This window comes from Protopterus annectens, chromosome 2.part0 (genome assembly GCF_019279795.1).
Source record: "Protopterus annectens isolate FY-2018-M chromosome 2.part0, PAN1.0, whole genome shotgun sequence".
NCBI classification, from domain to species: Eukaryota; Metazoa; Chordata; order Ceratodontiformes; family Protopteridae; genus Protopterus; species Protopterus annectens.
In genome coordinates, this window is record NC_056728.1 from 583,614,174 (window position 1) to 583,638,862 (window position 24,689).

Consider the following 24,689-nt stretch of genomic DNA (forward strand, 5'->3'; position numbering starts at 1 on the left):
CTGTGGCTCTGCTCAACAGTGGCACAGGAAAATAATTTTCTTGGGTGGCGAAAGCCAGGGTACCGTTTGGCTAGGCTTATATAGGCCCTAGGGCCAATAGCCTAGTACCTACCTATGAACCTATGAGATAAAGAATACTCCATACTCTGGACAACCACAGACAACTCCAATATTAACTTGACAGAACTAAAAGTTTCAGGAAACTCTGATTGATCAGTGAGTCATTTCTTGTGAAGGTAAGAAGAAAGGGCAACCTGTATCAAAGCAGACTATATCCACATTGTTGTCTCATGCTTTTACTTTTTGTTATACCCACCACAAAAAGGCAATGCCAGGCAAGACCAAGGCTCACTCTACAAGGGTCCTGGTTTCACCTGTTGATATTTGGAAAGGGAAATATTCTAGAAGTAGTAGCTTGGTCTTTTGCAAAGACCTGGTCAGCTGCGACCCTAGGCAGGTGAATGGACCAGGATCACCTGCATCCATTTTGGTGTCTCATTACTTGTCTCTCTTCCCCCAATTACCATAAACACAGCTGAAAACAGCGTGCATCTCTTTTCTTCCTTACTTTTGAAATTAAAGTAGAGATATGGTTTTAATTTAAAACTTTTAATCTAAATATCCTTTGCTGACTAGGTTAGTCCCACTAGGGTAGTACAGTATTAAATGATTCATTTAAACCAGGCAGTTTATCTGCATTCAGCCTGATCTGCCAGAGTGTCTCTTTACACTCTAGTAGTATCTTGATGTCACCATTGAAATCCTCAACAGAAACAGAATCTAAAACAAAAACAAAAAACGTCTTGAAATCTTTACCTGTAACAGTGTGCTTAGCCAAAAAATTACAAAAATCCTTCTTCTTGATGGCTGACAAGTCTTCGTAGAGTCTTCTTTTTAATTGCCTAATAGTTTTGCCTATGTAAAAACATCAACATGATTTACGAATAGCTGCATACGACACATGGGTGGATGAACAGTCATATCTCTCTCTAGCCCATATAGTCACATCCAAATGTTTGAAATGGATGAAAGAAGAGTTACAAATGTGATGGCATTGCTTACAGTGTTCACACTGGAAAGTCTCTGGGGGCAATGATGATCCTTTCTTTACTTCCACCTTCTCATTCCTCTCACATAATGTTTTAATGTTGACAGTTTTCTTGAAAGAAAGCATAGGTCTAGCACATATTTCTTTCGTTAAATCATTGTTGCCCAAGATAACTTTCCAATTTTCTTGTATGCACTGTTTAACTGCCCACATTTCTTGACATATGGGCAATAGGAAAGACAAAAAATATTTGCAATCTGTCCCACTTGCATCCAAAAAGTTCAATTGTCCAGTTGGTGTGTGAAAATCACCATAACACAATATTGGACATGCAACACCAAATCTTAATTTCTGTACCTCAAGTTCTATTCACACTAACCAATCTTCATTATAACCACTTTCTATGAATAGCTTTTTGAGTAAAGTCACTTCTTCAGCAAATATTCCATTATCTGATGTCAATCTACTCAACTGAATGAAGTGACCTTTGACCACGTCACTCTTCATGTGATGTGGATGGAGACTGTCATGATGAAAATACTGATTTGTAAAACTTTCTTTTCTGAAAATTTTACTGACAAAATGACCAGTCTGGACATCAAATGACAACTGAATGTCTACATAATTCAGACAATCTCCAAACCCTCCTAGAGTAAATCTTAGAAAAGAACTGGTGTTATTCAAATAGTTTACAAAACTCCAAAATTATTCTCTGCTTCCTTTTCCACAAAAGAAATCAAATCGTCAATGAATCTTCTATAAAACAAAATCTTGCCAGATAGCTCATGTTTTTCCAAGAAGTTTTGTTCCCAAGTGGACATGACAATGTTGGCAAAAGCTGGGACTACTCTGGCCCCCATTGGCACACCTGTCTTTTGCTTAAAATATTTTTTGCTAAAGTGGAAAAAATTGTAGTCTAACACCAGCTCCATTAACTCACACATGGTATTGACTTTATCACCATCAAAATTAGAGTTGTTAACTAAATATTCCCGCAAAAAAATCAATGCAAGTTTCCTGGTTGATGACTGTACACAAAGGTGTGACATCTAGAGAAGCAAAATAGAATTCCCCATTGAACTGCACCTGTTCCCTAAGTAATTCCAGTAAGTGCCAAGAATCACGCAAACAGAATCTAGATTTGTAGACAGTGGGATTCAACTGTTGATCCAACTAGACAGAAATAGATTCAGTCTTGGAAAAAGGTGCAGAGGCTATTGGTCTGAAAGGAGGCTTAACCCGATCTTTGTGAACCTTAGGAATTCCAAAAAGGGTAGCCATTTATGGATGATCAACTTGTAAAAAATTGTTAAGTGCTGTGATCTAAATTTGCTTGTGTGAATAAGTCTGAGTGTCAAATCTATGTTATGATAGCTCTCTTTAATCACAATGTCAGACACTTAGACATAATTTCTCTCATCCCTCAACAAGTCCATGATGGCTTGCTGATAATCTGCATTAATTATAATCACAAGCGTACCTCCTTTATCCACCCTCATTAGTCTCAAATCTTTCCTTCCAATAAAATCTTGTAAAGCCTCTCTTTCTGGTATAGTCACATTGTCTCTCACTTGTTGCCTTTGGAGCTGGTTCCTAAAGCCACTTTCACAAAGACTGGTAGAAACTTGAAGAGTACTGTTTAAAGGAGGGTTAACAGTGCTTCACTTTCTCAACAATTCTCCCTCTTTCACAATGCAGGGTATCTGTGCCATCACAAATCTCAAGGTGAGTTTCCTAACATAAAACTTGAAGTCTACAATAAGTCTTGGAATATTAACTGAATTGCTAGAGATAAAATTAAAACCTTTATTAAGAACTAAAATTAGTCCAGGTGACAAAATTCATCAGTTAGGTTTAAAATATCAAACCCATACTCTAATGTTTTTTCCAGTTCTTGCCTATACCTTTGTTGTTCACACTTGTCTGCCACTTTGGTGTCCATATCACTCCTGTTGGGAGTCACTAAAAAAGGCCCAGTAGGTGTTACAAGCAAAGGTGTCAGTTTGTCTACATCTACAAGACCTGGATTGGTGCTAACTGCAGTCTGTTTGGCAGAGTTAATAATAACATCAACTGTTGCACCTGAATTATTACCTTTGTCACTTCTTAATTGCTTTATTATTTTCAGATATATTCGATTTATGTATAGGATAAGTCAGTCCTGCAGAATATGATGCAATATTCCTTCTCAATTTACCTTGCTTTCTAGAAATGATACTGGCTTTAAATCTGTCCACCTTGGCACCAATTCCAGCAGACAGTATAATAAAAGAAGAAAAAACACTACTGCCCTTAATGGTCTGATCCAAGGTAGTCATTTGATGTTTAATTTCCATTAAAGTATTTCTATAACTGTTACATAACATTTTCACCATGGCTATACCATTGTCATTAAATGTTTTTACCAGTTCTAAAAACAATGAATCACCATACTATACCCCATTTGGAAACTTATATACCCTTAATCCCTGTAGAACACACCTTTGAGTGATGCATTCCACGATATATAAAACCTCCAGTTGCAAAGACACATATTTTGCTGACAAATGTTCAAGTTTATATATATTGGTTTTGCAATTGTTATATTCACTTGTAAGTGATGTATTTGAGTCAGTACTTACTGTGCTCTGTGTTTCAGCTTCACAACAGGTAGAGAAGGGATTAACTGTGTTTTTGCAAATGTAAGCCAAAATGTCGTTGTTTGGTATGGAAGAACTATTCACAAGTCCATTCACAGGTTCCTTTGATTTCACTGCTGCAGTTGTTGTGAGTCTCTGTGAAGTGCACATGCCTAATTCGTGGCTATTACCATGCTTAAATCCTTCTTGAATGGCTGCAGTAATAATGGATGTCAAATTCTGTGTAAAATCCACACAATTGTCGGGAATAGAGTGGATGGTGAGCTCAAAAAGTGACTCCTGTGTACAGGGATCTCCCGCCATAGAATGACCACTGAAACAAACTGAAATACCAACAAAAAATAGTAAACAACTGGAAAACTAAAAAAAAAAGGTAAAACTATGGCTAAAAAGAACCCACAAACACTTTTCTTAGCGCTTTCGTTCTTCTTAATGTTTCAACAAGAACTTCATCAGAAAGGTTTGTAAAACACACACACACACACACACACACACACACACGCACCCATACACCCACACACCCACACACACACACACCTTAAAAAGGCATTCAAATGATCATTTGATAAAGAAACAGTCTAAAAGTGCAAACACTTTAAAAAAATGATTTGAAGATGAGTTTTTTATGGTATTTTAGTCATAAATTCAATTGCTAACAAGTAATATTGTTCAACCAAACTTAACTGCATATACTTTAGAGCATGAAAGACTAGTAACCAATAGTACTATGATTTTGGGGCAAGTGCCCACTTGTAGACTGTTTGCATTGGTTGTCTTTATCACATGATTATTTGAATGTCTTTTTAAGGGTTGTGTGTGTGTGTGTGTGTTTTACAAACTTTTCTGATGATGTTCTTGTTGAAACATTAAAGAGAACAAAAGTGCTATGAAAAAGTGTTCACAGGTTCTTTTTAGCCATAGTTTCACCTTGTTTTTTTAGTTTTACATTTACAAAGCCTTACAAAGTAGATTCCTTCTTCAGCTCTAGGACATGCTTTTCCAGGGGCTCCTGGACTCTTTTCCTTCCTCTTCCCAGTCAGTTTAAGCTATGGAAGTATATCCATATAGTTAAGGCAATTGCAGCAGTGATCAAATGATGAATATAATACAGTTGTATAAGTAAACTTGCCATAACAGTAGATGTTTAAATGATCACTGTTGCCCATCCCACATTCCCCTATTTATGTAATTTTTTATTGCCATGGTGATGACCTTTATTATTATCATTTTCCTGGCATTGACCTTTTCAAGGCTCTAGCTTCCATCTCACAGTTGGCATGAAAGCTTTGAAGGGCTTGGCACCCAAAATACTCTTAGTTCTACTTGAGCTGGTAATGTTTTGGGTGTATGGATGGTGCCCTTAATCTTTGGAAGCTGGCAGGCTGTTATATCCTTATAACAGAATATAACAAATATAGTTAAGGCTGTAACAGGAATAACTCAGATATCTACTGTTATGATAAAGTTATTTATACAACTGTACTTTGCATCACTACAATGTGATATGCCTCTGGCATCTTCTGGTCAAATGTATTACTGCAGGCACAAGGAAACTACTGATTGGATATTCTAGCTGAAACATAATATTTCTGATGTGAAGTTGAGTATTTGTAAGTTGAATGTGTAATTCTTGCCTGTTTAGCAAAATTAGCCCATTAACTCCATTTACAGGTATGTTCATCCTGGAGAAAAGAGGTGTGGCCTGAGGGGGGATAGTGGCAAGGGGGCAAAAGATGTAATTTCTTAATGCTATGTCCCTCCTCTCCTCCTCCTAAATGCAGACATGATGACAATGAGACATTGTGGTCTTCCCTGTATCTCTACCGACAAAGTAAATTGTAAATTGTATTTATTTCTCTCTCTCTGGCTCATGACACAGACAGAAGCTCCACCTGAGAAAAATTGAAACTGTGCAGGTTCCTTGCATCAATTCAATTCCTCTCATAGCTAGAGGGTGCACTGCCAGAGAACTCGGGTGTTCATGACAGTTAGTGGCCTTGGAGCATCTATGAAGATTCTTTTGAAGTCAGACTGGAAGGATTTGTAATAATGGATGTAACCTGTGGAAACTCATTGCTGTCTGGTACAAACTGTATGAGTGCATACTGTGGGCTAGCTTTCCACCTCTTTTCTCTCCTGAATCAGTGACAATTCAAAAATTATCTGTGGCAGAGGCTCCAAATCAGTGACTGTCTTTTTTTAAATACTAGTGCTACTGGCTTCTCGTATCTCTCCTAATTCTATAGAAAATGAATAACTACAAGGGCATGCATCCACTAGCTTGCATTTTCTGAAGTAAAATAAATTTGTATCTGAAATCATTGTCATTATTTTTGTCTGTAATCCACCATTTTTGAAAAAAAATAATCACTGGTATTGAGAGGGACAGGGTAAGATTTTGTACCAAAATTAGGGATAAACTTGAAAATCAGGGATATTGTTAATGAAATTAAAATAGTTTTCTGTTATGTTGGGGTATCAGCAAGGTGCTGCCTATTTGTGGCTTAGCTGAAGTCCATGATAAAACATAAAGATGACTGCAGTGCTATAAAGCATCAGAAAATTGTCTGTAGACATTATAGAGAGCTCACCCTAAGAAAAGATACTATTAAATGAGAGGTTGGAGTAAAACATGGTCATACACATGCAAACAACCATACCAAGCAAACACAGTATACACACACACACAGACACACACTCTCTTTTAGAAGACTGCACTAAAACTGTGACCTGCTGCCGTGTTACTTGCAATGAAGCCATCAGCTGGATGTCTGTGTTGAAAGTCTGATCCGGACTTTTTCTAACAGATTATGAGCTGTCTGGTCATCTTGTTGCAGAGGTGCCAGACTTTCTGAGTAGTATTTCATTTCAGGCAGATATGCTTGGAAATGAGCTGTATAAATCTTCATAACTATCAACCACAAAACATTAAAAATCAAAAAACATCATCTCAAATCTGTAATATGACTGTATATATTTCACACATTCATTGTGTCACTGCAATACCAGCCTGCTGTAAGTAATATCCAGTATTAAATAAAAACACATTAGTTTCTAAAATCATTTCTAAACATGGACATCGCGAACTGATCTAAACATTTGAAACACTAATTACTGTAGAGTGGTGCTGCAAAGGGCATCCCATGTGCAAATAGTTATGCAATAATGGTGATGCCCAAATGGGAAAAATCAAAAGTCTTGAATAATAATAATAATAATAATAATAATAATAATAATAATAATAATAATAATGAATATGTGAAATATATGCAGTCATATTCCAGATTTGTAGATGACATTTTTTCATGTGGATAGGAAATTAATCTGTTTTTAGCTTATTTATATTAAATTACTGATTTTTTTGTTTGAAATTTACTATGCATGGGTCACCATATCAATTGATTTTTTTTAGATGTAACTTTATACAAGGATAATGAGGGATGTCTAAATACCAAAGTATATCAGAAAACTTGTAAAAGGAATATGTCTTTTGAAAGGAGCACACTTTACCTGTCTTTAAGTTTGTTTTAAAAAGTCAGTTCATATAAATAATAAGAGTAACCAGTGATGATAAAGAAAAAAATCTAAATAAAGTTATGAATGAGCTATACAAAGTATTTATTTAAAGAGGCTGCAATAAAGATGTGGTGGAATCTGCAGTGCAAGAAGCAAATGTAAGTAGGGAAACAAGTATACAAACTTTCCTGAAGTGGAAAGTGAACAGGAGAATAAATTTGAACAGCCTGAGTGATGAAAAACCTAGGCTTCCTCTAGAATTTTCAAAAAATATAAAAACTATGTAATGGTAATAATAAGAATCGGCACATTTTAACTGTAGAAAAATTAAGAGACTAGTGACGGAGGTCCCAAATTATGCTTTTAAGAACAAAAGCAGTCTTGGCAATCAACTTTGTTGCAAGGATAGGTGAATGTTTAAAAAGAAAGAATATACATTAAAACATTCCCAAGACACAATTGAAATTAATACAAATGGGTGATGAAGATGGATACTTTTTTGCAACTTTATATGAAGACTCATCAAAAATGTAATGGTTGGGAAGATTTTTAAGATTAAAATATGGTAAACATTGCTTCATACATAGTCTGTGCATTATCTTACATGGTAAGAACTAACAGGACACTTAGAGAACAAATAAGTAAACATGTTTATCATATTAATGAGAGAAACAAGAAGAACACTCTGTTAGATGTGTTGGGTACTAATGAAATGCATACTTTCAAGTTTACGGTAATCCAGTTTGTCACAGAGAATGTGAGATCTGGTGATATTATAAGACACACAGAATCAGCTGAATAAGTATATATGTATTACAAGTCTTAACACAACCACATTTTCATGTTTAAGTGATGCCTATAGTATTAAACCACTGTTGAAAAAGAGCCAATTGGTTCATTAGCGCTGTGTAATGCTGCGATATTTAAATTGTTTTGCTGTGATGTTTTTATTACACTTAAAATGTGCAATAGATGCGAAAGTGCTTGTATGAAAATTTATAAAATAAAACTTTATTGGCTTAGTTCCTGGCTGTGTTTTATTTTTTTGATAAATTAGTACATGCTGCCAGGTGCCAAACTGGAGCCCAATAATATTAGCTATGTGCCTCATATGCAACTAACTCATTTTTGATCAATGGTCACTCTTTCTCACAACAGCATAGGTGAGTTACAGTAATGCTTAGGCAGCATGTTATCGTGACATTACAAACTACTTTCCATTTTCAGCAGTCAGAATTAATGTAATGAATTATAATTGTTTCTTAGAGTGAGAGGTTTCAGTGTTAGAAAAAGATTAATATATAGTAAATAATATGTAGGGTAGAAACAAGAGGATAAGCAGCAATTAGTAAGGATGCATTTAACACATAGAGGAGATGGGGGGTTGAGGTGGGCCAAAACCCAGCTCTGGGTTTGATTCCAGCTCCCTGACTGGAAAAACAAAGCTCCAGTTCTGCAGGACTGCACCAGTGTATTTTATGATGAAAGTATCTGCATTTAAATTCCTACTTAATTTAAATAAATCCATCTTCACAATGTAAAATTTTAATTGTTAGCAGTGGCATTGATTGCACATATTCCCATTTTCTATTTGCATCGATTCTATTTTAAGAGCTGACTATAAACATTTTGCTTACTTATCTGAAGAAAAGTTCTAAAGATTGCAAGAGTTTCAAGGATCAACTAGCTTATAAATGAACTTTTGAAAATACATTTGAACAAGAATGATACAAAACCTCTTTAATGAGCATAGGATATGAAGAATATTAGTGCATACTCTGACATCCCTCCTCTAGGCCAGTGATCAAAGAGCATCAATCCTCACCACTGACACTGGTGGGGAATGTTCAGTTTGAGAAAAATAGACACACACAGTATTTTCAGATGCAGCTCTCTGCTATAAGTATAATTTTCCTTAAGAGCACACAGGGAATGCACACTGCAGTCTTGGGGCTGATCTTTCTCCCCAAGACCCAAATAAGACTCCCCACTAACCACGATAAAGCTGAGTCATTAGCTGGGTGTTCCAAGACAAGTCCTCCAGCATCCTCACTGTGAAATCAGTGTTCTCAGTGTCCATGTTCAGTGTAGCTGTCACACACAGTCTCTTTGAGATTTGGATTTTCACACACACACACACACACACACACACACACACACACACACACACACACACACACACACACACACACCTGGGAAAGGCTGGCACAGCTTACCCCCTCTGACACCTCAATCCAGAATATAAGGTAGATTCACTGCCACCAGAACACCCAAAGCCAACTACTTTACGACTCTTACCAGGGTACCCAATTACCCTTATTAAAATTAATACTTATACAGATGGTAGTGTTTAACCAAGCAGCAAGGCTTTCAGGAACGTGGAGCCCCTGCGCCACTAAATAAATGCAAATACTCTCAAAGGTTAAATATTTTCTAAAAGAACAGCCACAATGAAAAGTTTTAGATATATTTAATAATAAATAAATAATAAAAAACATGAAAATACTGAATATCTATTTACAATAAACACCAGAGTTTCAATCACAGGAAATATAAAAAAAACCACAAATGAAAAGACAGATACAAAAAAAACAACGTTTAGTTATTCTCACTATACTTTCCTAACTGAGTAAAGAATTATTGTGCCCTAGTTCATTACTAAAGAAAGGCAAGATGAAGTGGATAAGTGTCTCTTGTGTTGGGTACAAAAACAGAGTGCACTTATCACATCTCCCACTAGTATTTAAATATAATTTCAGTGCTGGCTTCAGAATGACATCATATCTACTCACCTGACTCTGTGGTTCCCCCACTACCCCCTCACTAGAAACTGATACAGCATCTGGCACTGATGTGTCACAATACACACATAGAACTTTAGCTAAGGTTTATTACAGCACCTGGAAATTCTAAAACAATTCCAACACATTCACCTTTCCTGCAGAATCTAACAAGCTATTCTCTGGCAGCATTAAGACCTGGGAGATAAAATCTTCATCGCCTATACCAAGTAATTTAATTTCAGGCTATTTTTCTAAAGGCTAGCTGGGCTGAGCTTAACAACTTCCATATCCTCTATGAAAATATATACATTTCAGCAGTTACAACAATATAGTATGACATACATATATATTTCTTTTAATGTCCAAAAGGACCCACTGTTGATACATTTTTAATGCAAGCAACTTTATAAATGCATTTTTACCACAACCATCTGTACAAATCAGTTTGATATTGAAATGACATATAATTCTTTACAAAACTCCAGGTAGCTATGCTAGCATATGTTACACATGCACTGCTCTACTCTCACTGGCACAGCTGGCACTACCTCACATCATGACACAATGATGTGAAAAGTTGGGGCTAAAAATTTTAGTGAGTTTTTGTGTTCTATTTTCTATTTTTGAGGGTTCACTAATGAAATATCAGGACTTGCAATGCAGAGTCATGAAACAAGAAAAAGAAGAGAGAGAAAGAAAGAAAAAAAAGAAAGGAAAAGAAAGAAAGAAAAAAAAACACAGGAGAACAGCAAATATCAAATTTCTCTCTTCTAAGACTTCTTTATTTTTATGGGAGCAAGCACCCCTGTGATGTGAGGCTAAGCCCTGTCATGCCCTGTGAACATGTATATAACTATTCCAGGATCACCCTACCTCAGGGAAATGGGAATATTCTGAGAAATAACAATCTTGGACTTAGTATATGTAAGTCCTGAGTTTTGATCTTTCAGTCTCCAAATTCTGGAGCTCAAAATTGTGAGTCCTGACATTTTAAACATTTACTGTTTTTAAGGCATTGATAACATATCCCCAAATTTTACTTGATGAGATATTGTTGAACTCTTAACTTCTTTTGCAAACATACTGCAAAAATCTCAGTTTCTCTCTAATGTTTCAGAACATTTACATGGTATAACTGGTTATATATTTGTTTTTATTGTGGTTTCAATAATATTATTCATTTCACTTACTTTTGCTACAGTTTCAAAAGGCTGTTTCCAATTTGCATGTAATTAATTTTCAGTTGTGTGTACTAAAGCAAGTGCTTTATTTCTTGGTTTTAACTCTCTACGGTGAGTATTTTTATTATATGCTCTCTGTTGTATTTCCTGTGATCTCTCCATATGTTGTCATATGATAGACATTACAGTGCACTCCCTGTCCCTATCACACTTTTAAATAGGCTGTTTCTTCCTCCTAGGTCCCTTACACTTGTTGACATTTTATAAGGCATATCTTCATCATACTAGGTTACTTTTGCTATTGATAGGCTTAGCGATGTGTGCCTTATGGTAATTCAAAAGGTACAACTCTAGCTGAGGCTTGGGGTACTTTTCTTACAGGACATAGAAAGTATAGGAGCAAATGATTTTAGTTTCTCCTGTTCACTTATATAGCCTTCCATATAACTGATTTTAAAATTGTATTAAAGCCCTAAACTAGCCCATTTATTTGAGAATGATATACAGATGTCTTTAACTATTTTACTTTAAGAAAAATGGTAAAGTTCACAAATTACTCTGGACAAGAATGAATGCCTTGGTCAGTAAGAGTTTTTATTTTCTACACCAGAAAAAAGCAGTATGTTCTTTTTCTGTAACAATTGTATTGACTTTTGATAGGGTGCTGCCTCATTTAACACATAATAAGTCAGCACCATGGTGTATGGTGTAGAATGATAAAGGGCCGGATTCACGAAGGCTTGCATGGAGTCTAAGAGTAGTGTAAGACTCCATGCAGCCTTCGCGATCCAGGAACAGCCCAAAGTCCGTGTAAGAGACAAGCTAAAACGGCTCTTACACGGAGTGGGCGTGGATAAGCTAATCACCTCACTTGCAGCCGAATAGCATGCAAATGAGGCTGATTAGTGATCCAGGTAGCCCAGAACAGCCCGTGTAAGAGCCGTTTTAGCTGCAGAAATGTACTCAGTTGGCAACTGAGTACGTTTCTGCAAAAACTGTAATGGAGCCATGTCAGCTCCAAATAAAGGGCGCATATGTGTCAGGCAGCATGCCAGTGGCCAAATATGTGGACATTGGCAAAGTAACCTGATGCAAATATATTAAAAATATTTTTTTTTCGGCAATTGCTGATGTTTAAACCCAGCGCAGTCCCGCGCAAATGGGCTGCGCTGTCTAAAACATAAAAACGAAGGTTTTAAACCTACAAATGTAGGTTTTATGCAATACATGGAATGTCAATGCAGGGACCAGCAGACCAAAACCAACATGGCCACCGTGTAGTGGTTGCTAGGGTGGGAAGCTGAGTCTAAGAGATGTAACTAAGCATTAGTAGGCAATCTGATGCAAATGAGTGTTAGGATACTGAATTCCACTGTCACATAGCAAATGAGCACAGTCTGAGTAGTGTAAGAGTTACAGAAGGGGGAGGAACATAGTAGGAGATAGGTGACATCACAGGGGGGAATGGTAGAAAGAAATGCAGTTCATTGGAGGTCAGAGTTACATGACAGATGTCAAACAGATATCATGGAAAGGGGTGTGCCACTAACTAAGCTTCAGAAAGTCAAGAAATGGAAGGTGTACACTGTTGCCTACACCAAAGTTTCTTGCTGGATGTGTATGCGCATGTGTGCACGCCATGAAGTGCGAGTAAGGCAGTGTGCACGCGTGTAAGGCAGACTGAGCATGTGGGAGCGTGTTGGGAGATGTTTAACACTGTTTGCATGGGCGTGCACGTGTTTTAATCTGAATAAGCAGATTCTGAACCGTGTAAGCATGTGTGCGCGCGTGTAAGCCACTGTGAGCGTGTTTCTGCTGGTGTGCACACGGCTCCTCCCTGAGGAAACAGAGAGGAAAAAGGAAGCAACAGATTTAGTAGGAAGCTAGCAGGGAATACTGCTGGAGCTAGCAGGTGAAAACAATTAGACGCAGGCAATTACACAGGCAGAATAGTAGCCCAGCCCAGCACTTAAAACTCTGCAAACAGCAGTGCAGGATGTTTCTCTCAAGAGACACTGCAAGACAGGAGTTATCAGAAGTGAAAACTGAAAAAGCTGAACTCAGAGCAAAAATGTTAGGGGCTGCCATAGCTGTCATAATGAGACATAGGCGACTTGCTGAGGGTGGTGACAATGCAGATGGTGCCAGACAACCCACAGTGAGGAGACGGAGAAGAGTGTACAGGCCCAGGGTCACCTACCAGGGGTTACATGAGCTGGAGATAGTAGAGCACTATAGAGTGGACAGAGACCTCCTGCAGCAAATAGTGGAGCTGTGCAGGCCATGCCTCACACACAGAACCAACAGAGGGGAACCCATCCCAGTGGAAACCAAGGTATGTGTTGACCTAAGAATACTAGCAACAGGTACCTTCCAGAGACCAACTGGTGATATGATGGGGATATCACAGGCATCAGCCTCCAGGGTACTGCACCAGTTCCTGGATGCCATGTCAGCACATGTCGGTGATCATGTATATTTCCCCAATGCCCGTGAGGTATTAGCCAGCAATATGCGTCTCTTCCAGCAAATAGCGGAATACCCTGAGGTAGTGGGTGCAATAGACTGCACGCACATATGCATCAAAGCACCAGCCAGTGAGCGGGGTAGGGCATACATCAACCGCAAGGCCTTCCCCTCCATCAACTGCCAGGTCATGTGTGATGCCCAGGGCATAATAATGAATGTGTGTGCTGGCTGTCCTGGGAGCTACCACGAATCCCACATCTGGCATTTGACGCAGCTGTACCAGACATTTGCCAATGGGGACATCCCGCACGGACACCTAGTGGAGGATGCAGGTTATGCACTGGAGCCGTGGCTGATGTCACCCATCAGAAACGCACACACACCTGAACAGGAACGCCATAATGAGGCACATGCACAAACACGTAATGTAATAGAGCGTGTCTTTGGGCTGCTCAAGTCACGGTTCTGGTGTCTGGACACATCTGGTGGAGCCTTGCAGTACACACCAACTACATGTACCCAAATTGTCATGGTATGTGCTATGCTACATAATATGATCTTGCGAAAACAGCTGCAGCAGGACCAGCATAGGGCCGGGCCAAACAGCCCCCCACCATTGCCAAGGCCATCATAGGCAGAGCGTGACTCGGAGGAGGAACAACCTGAGCCTGCCCCAGTAGGCAGAAGGAGGCGTTCCCAGTATGCCCTGGCCTTGACAAAGAGGCAACGCATAGCACATACACTGGCTCAGTAGGAACCCTGGGAATGATACCCCTCTCTGACTCACTCATATAGTAACAGGGATGCCAAACAGGACACAACCTGCTCTCAAACATGTACAGGGAAATGTAATATGCGCATCCGACAGAGGCAGTCCTGCAGCACCACCTGAGGCATGAATGCTATGTGTTAAGTAATGTAATACCATGTACTATATGCACACCTGAGGACCCTGACTAACATCCTACCCTCACCAAGCATCATGCCACAACATGACAATGAGATGATCAAGTGCAATAATTGATGGAAGTATCGCAGTTAGTCAAAAGGGATCCAATGTGTGCCATTCTGGGATGACATGCTGAGCATGACATGATGCACCACCTGCTAGGACTGGCATGCACCTATCAGTGCAGGCCGTATGGATACTGGCAAAGGCTGTTGTTACCCACAGTGTGCCCTGAATAGGTAAGGCTCAAAACACAAAACTATCTCCATAGGTATCAGAAGGGATAAGAATAAGATAAGGGATAAGTTGAAACAGCAAGATGCATGCAGTCTAAACTCACCCAGTATGGAGAATGGTGATATCTGCGCTGTAACAGAAAACTGAGCCAAGGCTCACAACAGCACCCTAACACTACCAGGTTACACCTCATACTGTGCTGTACAGCCTCAAAACATGGAACAAGCTACAAAAGGAGGGTGACTAGCAAGAATTGTCAAGGATAACCACACCCCATGTTGGTACCACAACAAAATCAGCATGGACTAGCCATGGTCAAGTAACAGTGGCTAAAACTGCCCCCCAGTTTATAGCCTGCTACAGACTACTGTCCCAACACCAGGAACTGCACCTGGCCTATGCTGGAATACATGAATATATCAAGTCCTCCAAACCACATTATATTGGGTGACTGAAAATACCCAGACATAGACTGGGAGCATTATACTATCTCCAACAGTGTAGGACAAAAGTTCATAGAATCCATAAACCAAAAGGCCCAGGAACAACATACCACTCCCACAAGAGGGGTAAGCATACTGGATGTGATAATCAGCAACATGGGTACTGGATGGCAAGACGAGAAGTGTATTGCTCACTGGTAAAACCAGACCATAGAGTAATCACACTGGATATACAAATCCTGACCACAGTCCCTGGCAAGAAAACCACAGTGGAAAACATGTGTAAAGCAATATTTGCACTCCTCCAAACTGATGTGGAATCCATTAAAGGTCCTGTGCAGGTGCAAAATATGGGCCACACCTCAGAACCTGTAATACAGCCATTCCATGAACACTGCCAGGAATGCTTGGATTATGCAATCCTAAATTAAAACAAGACACAATGCCATTCACGCAGGAATCTGGCTTGGTGGACACCAGCCATAACCAAACCATGCAAGAGAATGAGGAAGCTACTACATGATAGAGCAAACATAAACAATGAAGTAATCACTGATCAGTAGTATGGCAATAAAATCTGTCCACACATACAGTCCACTAAGGCCAGCCACAACAAGTTGAATCTGTGAATCCTGAGGCAATGTTACACCTGCCCCAAGTACACAGACAACCCCCAACTCCACCCAAGAAATACAAATATATGTGAGAGATGCAACCAGCTATCCAAACTGGAGACTGAACTCCCTCAACTCAGTACTCCCAAAACTAGTCAGGAGGAGAAGGTAACCGCACACACCACAAACAGTGTCCCACATAGACCTATCACAACTGCAAACCAAACACATAAACACAGAAAAACATTACCGGAGGCACAAATTACAAACACAGCACACCAACAGAGGCCTCTAAAGCAGACACCCAATCAAACAACCTCCAAACATAGCACATGCAACACATAGTACACAAAGCTGGTGTGCCAAACAGTCACAGGCCAGAAGGAGAAACAACATGCCTGATACAGTTGTAATAGGTGACTCCATAGTCAGACACACTGCTGTCCCGCGCACCAGACTGAACAAGGGAAAGGGTACAGTAAGCTGCCTGTAGGCTGCCATGTCGCCACATAACAGAAGTATGCAGATCACTCCAAAGCAAGTAGAAATATGATGCAGTCATAGTCCATGCTGGTGTGAATGACCTGAGATGTACCTCCCTAGACTACATGAAAAGAGACATAGATGAGCTCTCTGATTATGTAGTCCAGGCTGGTATGACACTCACCGTTTGCAGCATCCTACCCTTACCAAGAATAATGCCACAGTACAAACACGGAATGATCAGTCATAGCAAGTGGCACACTTACGGGTGTCATTCCAAGGGGATCCAATGTCTGTCTGCTTGGGATGTCATGCTTGACAAGCCACACAGCTGTTCTTGGGATCGCTTGCACCTGTTACCCCTGGGCATCTGAATATTGGATAAGGCCTTTGCCACCTCCATAGAGCCTTTTGTAGGCAAGGCTGAAAAGACTGACCCACCACCCTAGAAAACATAAGTGGAAAGAAACATAAGGGTAATGCTGACCGATGCCAGATGTGTAAACCCCAATATGCATGCTCCCAAGGCCATCCCCAGTATGGAGAACATCGATGTCTGTGCAGTGACAGAAACCTGCTGCAAGCCTCCTGACAGCACACCAGCACTACCGGGTTATACCATGTATCATGTGTCATGGCCCCAAAACCCGGAACAAAACATAAAAGGAGGGTGAGTATCCATATTCAGCACAGACACCCATACGTCCAGGTAACTGACAGTGCACAAGGCATTGCAGTCCACCTATGTGCAACTAACTGTAGGCAAGACTGCTGTACAGTCTGTAGCATGCTACAGACAACACTCTCACACACAGGAACCCCACCCAGCCGTCCTGAAGACACTGGACAGTATGAATGTCCCACCAAATACCAAACAAGGTACCACAAATTACCACATAGGTGGTAAACCATTATGTATGGAAGGAGTAACCAGGGACCTAGGGACACAAGTGGACAGTAACCTGTTATGTGACACCCACATTGCCAATGTGGCTAGGAAGACTGTCTACATTTGACACCGTATCAGGAAAGGATTCACATCTACATCGACAGAGGTCATTGTGCCCCTATACTGTTCTCTAATCACACCCATAATCTAGTACAATGCCTCATATGGGATGTACCTTACCTGACACCTGCAGCAGTTAGAAAGACCTCAAAGGTACCTCACCAAGAGGATAAAGGGTCTCAAATAAATGTCATATGCTGCCTGGCTGTAGACACCCCAGCTGAATGCAGTCACATACTGCCTACACAGAGGCATTGCATGCCTGTTGTAGAAGGCCATGCCCAACACAGGAGTAATGGACATGCTCCACCCCAGAAAACTCAAATCCATCGCAGCTGTGAGAGTGAGAGATGTCAACCTCAACAAATAATGAAATAGGATGTGCTGGTGGGACAGATACATAATCCAGAGGCTCCCCACACCCTGGACCAGAATCCCACTCCATGTTAGGCAGAGCCCCTCACTGACACTCTTCAACAGGAATCTTGCCAAGTGGATGGATGATTGTAGAGTTACACTGGGGGTCTTCACTGTGTCATGTCCAGACAGAGGCACAGCAAAGCAAATCATAAATGGCCATAATATTCACATAGCAAGGGGTGGCAAAAGCCACACACACTCTGGCTAGGCTAACAAATGCCCTAGGGTGGATAGCCTAGTATGAACCTATGAATCTATGAAGTAACAAATTGTACAGGACACTAAGCATAATCCCAAGGCTTTCACAACTGATGGTAGGAACCATGTTGGGAATTCACAGATATGCTCTGAATCACACAAATATCACAAACACACACACACATATTGCCAACATACATCCTGACAGGTGCAGTGCAACCCCCCCCCCCCGAATGCAGAATATCTATCCCAGCAGACTGCTGGCCCCCTGACATTGCAGATGCTGAGGTAACAGCCAACATCTACAAAGCAAAACACACAGCAGCAATGGTATGAGATGGTGTCCTGGGCTTAGTGCAACATGGACTCCAAGATGAATGGAATGCCAAACCACACTACTGCTCAATGTCAGCCTTACCACAGAATATGTACCCAAAGAGCAGTGTACAACAACAGTGGTCCTTCTCAACAAAGGTGTTGCCTGAATGGATACTGAAAACTACTACCCCAGAATCCTGAGAAGCTCGGTCTGCACAGCTATGGAAAGGATCAGCATGTACCACAGACATAAAGATATGGGGGACCTACTGACAATGGACCCTACCCAGTGTGGCTTTCTTAAGTGCAGATCCTGCCCCTAAACATGTTTGACTCAATTGAAACAGTCATTAAGGTCATTGATGAGGGCAATGTGGTTCACACAGCGTAGCTGGACCTTGCAAAGGCTTCTATACAATACCCTACGTGTTCATTATAGATAAGCTCACCAGCTTAAATATAAACCCCTATGTCAGTAGAGGGGTTGCAAACCAGACCAAGGACAGAACAGACATGGTCAGACATGCTGCAGCCTTGTCAGACTACAAACCAGATATAACTGGCATCCCACAAGGCTTGATCCTGGGATCTCCCTCGTCTGGTGTGTATGTCCCATAGGTACAGGCAAACATGGAAGGACTGTGTCCGAACATGTTTGCAGAGGACTACAAACTGCTTACCACATATGATCCACCAGCTGACACAAGCATCCCACAAAAGGGCCACATAGAAACAGACAACTGGTGCCATAGCCATGTCAGCAAGCTAATTGCAGAAACATGTATAGTCAACCCCGTGGATATACAGTAAGTGCCCACCAATTACCACATAGGTGTTAACCCATTATGTAGTTAACATGTAATGAGAGACCTGGGGACACAAGGTGATAGATATCCTGCAGTGGACAAACATGTGCTGTAGTGTTTACAGAAACATACCATATACCCACCTAATCATGATGGTTGTCAGATCTAGATAAGGGGAGGTCATTGTGGCTCTGCAGTCATCCTTCATCAGCGGTACAATTGACTACAATAGCCCCTGTGGGATGTACCTCAGCAGACACCTCCATCAACCGTAAAGTCCCCAACAGTACCTCACCAGGAGTATCAAAGAGCTTGCACAGATGCCATGTGTTGCCTGTGTTGCTGGTATCAATAAACATGCTGCACCTTGTACAATCTGAATGGCAGTGAGCTATGCACATGAGAGACCTGAACCCCAGCACTGACTTACATAGGACAAGCTGTACTGCATGATCCATAACACAGAAGCCACCCCCACCCATGAGTGAACCCCCAGTACAGGCTACCCATAGAGTCACTTATCAATCTTCCTCAATAGGAATCTTGATGAATGGATGGGAAATGGCAGCTTTATCCTGGGTATCACTGTCATGTCACAGGTAGACAGAGGCACAGTATACTAACCATGACATATGTCATGGCAAACTCCACTTACAATGTGTGTTGAAGGATAAACACACTCTCCAACTAGCATTAGACATGGACTAGGGCACATCGCTAGTGTTTGCAAATGTACACCTATATTGTGGAATACACTACCAATGTTGGACAAGCCTGGTTTAAGTAGTTCATATCTGAACAGAATGCAACATGGTCAGATGTACACAACTGGCCCCTAACCAGGCTGTTGTGCTCACTATCGAAGTGTAAAGCAGTGATAGCACTAAAGCCCAGGATACTGTCTACCACAGTCAAAGTACTACCAGTACACTATACAGTACTACAGTGTTAGGTCAGTGTGAAAGGATGTTGACAACTGTATGCAAAGTATCCCATGCAAACACTGCAGGCACAGTATAATCCTGTTGTGTTCACACACAAAGCAGTTGTACAGTAACTACACAACATGACACACAACACACAACCATAAACGGGTGATATTTGTTGAAGTTCACACTCATCCACAAATGTGGTGGGCTGCAGAGTCCAACATACGGAATGCTCACACTGGGCATGCTCACACACTTTGATAAATGAGACATATGTCAGACAACATGCCATGGGAAGGCTGAACTGGGCATGCTCACACACTTAGGCCAAATCTCAGTTTAGCAGTTGGACACACATATCTGGTATTTTTATGTGTTATTCCAGGAACCAACCACATTACAGCAGTCTGCCCAGTGCACACAGTTAAATGACTACAGAGACATATGTGATATACTGGATCCCTCCCATATGCAAACATCTTCCACAGATGCACAAGTTGTTCACACAAACAGAGAATGCTATGGCAATAAAGATGTGAAAACAGTCTACCAGCAACAAATAATGTGCATTTAACAATTAAACATATGGGTGTAGAGGTCAACACTAGGCTGTTTGCCCTAGGGAATGACAGCTAAGCCAGAGTGTGCTTGGTGTCTGCCTCCCTACAGGATGCACATTCCCCTTTCTAAACACCGATGATGTCAGCACCCTATAAGTACAGCAGGAGAAAAGAAACTTTCCAGTAATGCGAATAGTGCGCTCTGCTAATGTGTCTGTCACAAGTGTCATAACATAATTAGGTAGGGGTTTGAATCCTGCAAATGTTCAGTGTGAGTGGGCTGGTGTGTGTGTAAGTCTGTGTGAGAAAAATGTCCCTTTTGGCAACTGGGAAAACACACTACAGGATGCACATTCCCCTTTCTAAACACCGATGATGTCAGCACTCTATAAGTACAGCAGGAGAAGAAAAGCCTCCCAGTAATGCGAATAGCGCACTCTGCTAATGTGTACATCTCAAGTGTCATAACATAGTCAGGTAGGGGTTTGAATCGTGCAAGTGTGTGTGTTTGTCTGAGGGGGTTTAGTGTGTGTGAGGGAAATGTCCCTTTTGGCAACTAGGAGAACAGACTACAGGATGCACATTCCCCTTTCTAAACACTGATGATGTCAGCATTCTATAAGTATAGCAGGAGAAGGGAAACCTCTCAGTAATGCGAATAGCGTGCTCCGCTAATGCGTCCGTGTCAAGTGTCATAGCATAGTTAGGTAGGGGTTTGAATCCTGCAAATGGCAAGTGTGTGTTTTTGGCTGAGGGGGGCTAGTGTGTGTGAGGACAATGTCCCTTTTGGCAACTAGGTGGACAGACTACAGGATGCACATTTCCCTTTCTAAACACTGATGATGTCAGCACCCTATAAGTACAGCAAGAGAAGGAAAACCTCCCAGTAATGCGAATAGCACACTCTGCTAATGTGTCTGTCTCGAGTGTCATAACATAGTCAGATAGGAGTTTGAATCCTGCAAATGGCAAGTGTGTGTTTTTGGCTGAGGGGGGCTAGTGTGTTTGAGGACAATGTCCCTTTTGGCAACTAGGTGAACAGACTACAGGATGCACATTTCCCTTTCTAAACACTGATGATGTCAGCACCCTATAAGTACAGCAAGAGAAGAAAAACCTCCCAGTAATGCGAATAGCACACTCTGCTAATGTGTCTGTCTCGAGTGTCATAACATAGTCAGATAGGAGTTTGAATCCTGCAAATAGCAAGTGTGTGTTTTTGGCTGAGGGGGGTTAGTGTGTGTGAGGACAATGTCCCTTTTGGCAACTAGGTGAACAGACTACAGGATGCACATTCCCCTTTCTAAACACTGTTCAGCTGAAGGCCATGGCTCTGGCACAAATTGTCTGTTTCTATGATGCCCCTTTGGAAGATGCTTGTGTCGGCTGGAGAGTCAATTATGGTGGCCAGTTCGCAGTCATCTGCATATTTGGTCAGCCACAGTCCATCCATGTTGGCCTGTACCTCCAATAAATATATACCAAACAAGAGAGGTCCCAGGACTGAGCCTTGTGGGACACAACTCATAACTGGTTTGGAGTCTGGCATGGCTCCAGCAATTCTAACCATGTGGGTTCTGTCCTTGAGCCACTGTGCAATCCATCTAGTGACATTGGGGCTTATATTTAAGCTGGTGAGCTTCTCTAGAATGCCCAAGTGGAGTATTGTTGTGAAGGTTTTTGCAAGGTCCAGGTAGGCTGTGTGAACCACCTTCCCCTCGTCAATGGCCTTGGTGACTGTTTCAAAGAAATCAACCAGGTTAAACCTGGTAGTGCTGGTGTGCTCCCAGTAGCCCTGAACCAGGCATCTGTTACTGCACAGATATCGATGTTCTCCATGCCAAGGAGTGTTTTGGGTGCATGCATCTGGAGGTTTAGACTTCTGGCATTGGGTAGCATTACTCTTAGTTTCTTATCCCTTGTGATACCTATGAAGGTGGGTTTGTCATTTGAGCCTTGCCTAACATAGGCACTATGGTGTAGCAAGAGCCTTTGCCAATATCTGAAAGCCCAGGGGTGACAGGTGCAGGCCGTCCCTAGCGAAGCAGGTAGTTCAACAGAAGATGAATATGTGAAGGTGTAGTGCCTGTGATTAGTTAGCAGTAGCATATATGACTGCTCATGTGGACACATGCCAGGTAAGTCATATGCACTGTGTCACAGGCAATGTACATGTGAACAGAACAAACAGTGACATCCTGTCAAGTGGGACATGGACATACATATAGTAAGCTATGCAGATGGCACTAGGACTCCACAGAAGCTCTATAACTATGCATTGCAGGTGTGGTCAGTATTACAGGGTAATTGCAAGCAAACATGCATGCAAACAAAGCTACAATAAACAGGGCTGCATGTAGTCCATTGTACCACAAACAAGCTGTACCAGTTCCAGTAGGTAACACTGCAAATATGCAGGCACTATGCACATGTACATGGACATACACGGGTCAGATGGCTAGGGTCCAGTCTCAGTGCACACAAGTGTACAGACCATGTACTGTCAGGATGTACAATAACTGGATGGAAACCCATGTGCTCATACCTGCAGTAATACACATGTCAAATAACAGACACTGAGCCTTCACTCAGTGGTTCCATACTTAGTAGGATGTATGCTACCTGGCCTGCCACCATAGTATCCCTGACATATATGGGGACTCTCCCTCCTGTGACAGTTAGTTATGTGTGTTGGGGCTGTCTAGCATGGTATGAGATGTGAGCATGCAGTGCTAGGGTGCTCCTGTGTGTCCTGTACCAGTCATGTAGTACTGCACACATATCAACATCCTCAAACATCTGCATTGCACAGTCCAGTGTGGGCAACATGCCACTTCCAATTTACATGTCCATCATTGTGTATTACTACATTCATTACCTTATCCCCTGTGCTACCTATGTATGTAGCCTTCTGTTGACATCATTACCACCAGTATGCCAACATGTGCAGATGATACACTATGGTACTTACCATGGGTGTAGACAACAGGACATGACAATCACACACTTACTGCATCAGGCATGCTGTGATATACCCACAATTAATTCAGCACACAGTACTGTTAACAACATGATACTATTACTATACATCTATGTGGTCACCCTGTGCACCAGCAACATGTTAACCTGTACCTGCACAGTTGTTACAGATTGCAGGAGGTGGCACAGTTTCATCATATGCACAGGGTGTGAACATGGTATGCCTGAGTCAGCCACCGATACCACCAATTGACATGTATGTGTATGTGTGTTGGTGAGGGACAGCAGTAGAAGGTGGGGCAATGTTGATGCAGTGTGTGCGTGTATGCGGTAGCCCTAGGTGTTGTCAATTCGCATGTGTGTATGGATGCACACAGTTCCACCTCATGGCTGCCATATACTGGTGTTTGTGGACAGCCACAGACTGTACCTGCCAGGTCATACAGATCAGTGTCTCTGGCCACGGACACGGTACTTGTGCCTTGCAGGGGTGCTACGGACCGTATCCGGTACCAACCCAGACTGGGTACTGTCATCAGAAGCAGGTGTTCGTTGACTGGACACAGATCCCTGTCGGGCCTGGCCAGAGCCACGTGCACGTGCTCTCCTGGGGTGGTCTGATGACAGCACAGACCCAGCATTGCTGGGACTGCTGCTGGCACTACAGGGGCGGCCGCGGCCCTGCTGTCATCCGTGACGACTGCCAGCTGCTGCTGTTGCTGGCATATGGACATGTCGACGCCTCAACCGCCCACCATTGCCCTGGCTCATGGACATGTAGTTGTGGAACCGGTCTAATATGTCCCCACAACGTCTGTCTATGACATCGGTGAAATCACGGATGGCAGCCGCAATGTCACGCATACTGTCAGTCATGGCTGTGCGACATGCTGTCAGCTCCCTCAGACCCTGTCTGGTGTACCTTTCCATATGTGACTGTGCCTGCATGACAGCCAGAAACATAGCTGAGGTTGTAAGACCTCTGTGGGCACATCTGACAGGGGCAGTACGCCCACGGATGCTGCCACGAGAACCCCTGGACATCTGTCTGTGTGGTACCATCTCTGGGCCATGCCCATGGCTGCTGTGTGGGGAGGCATGTGCCACA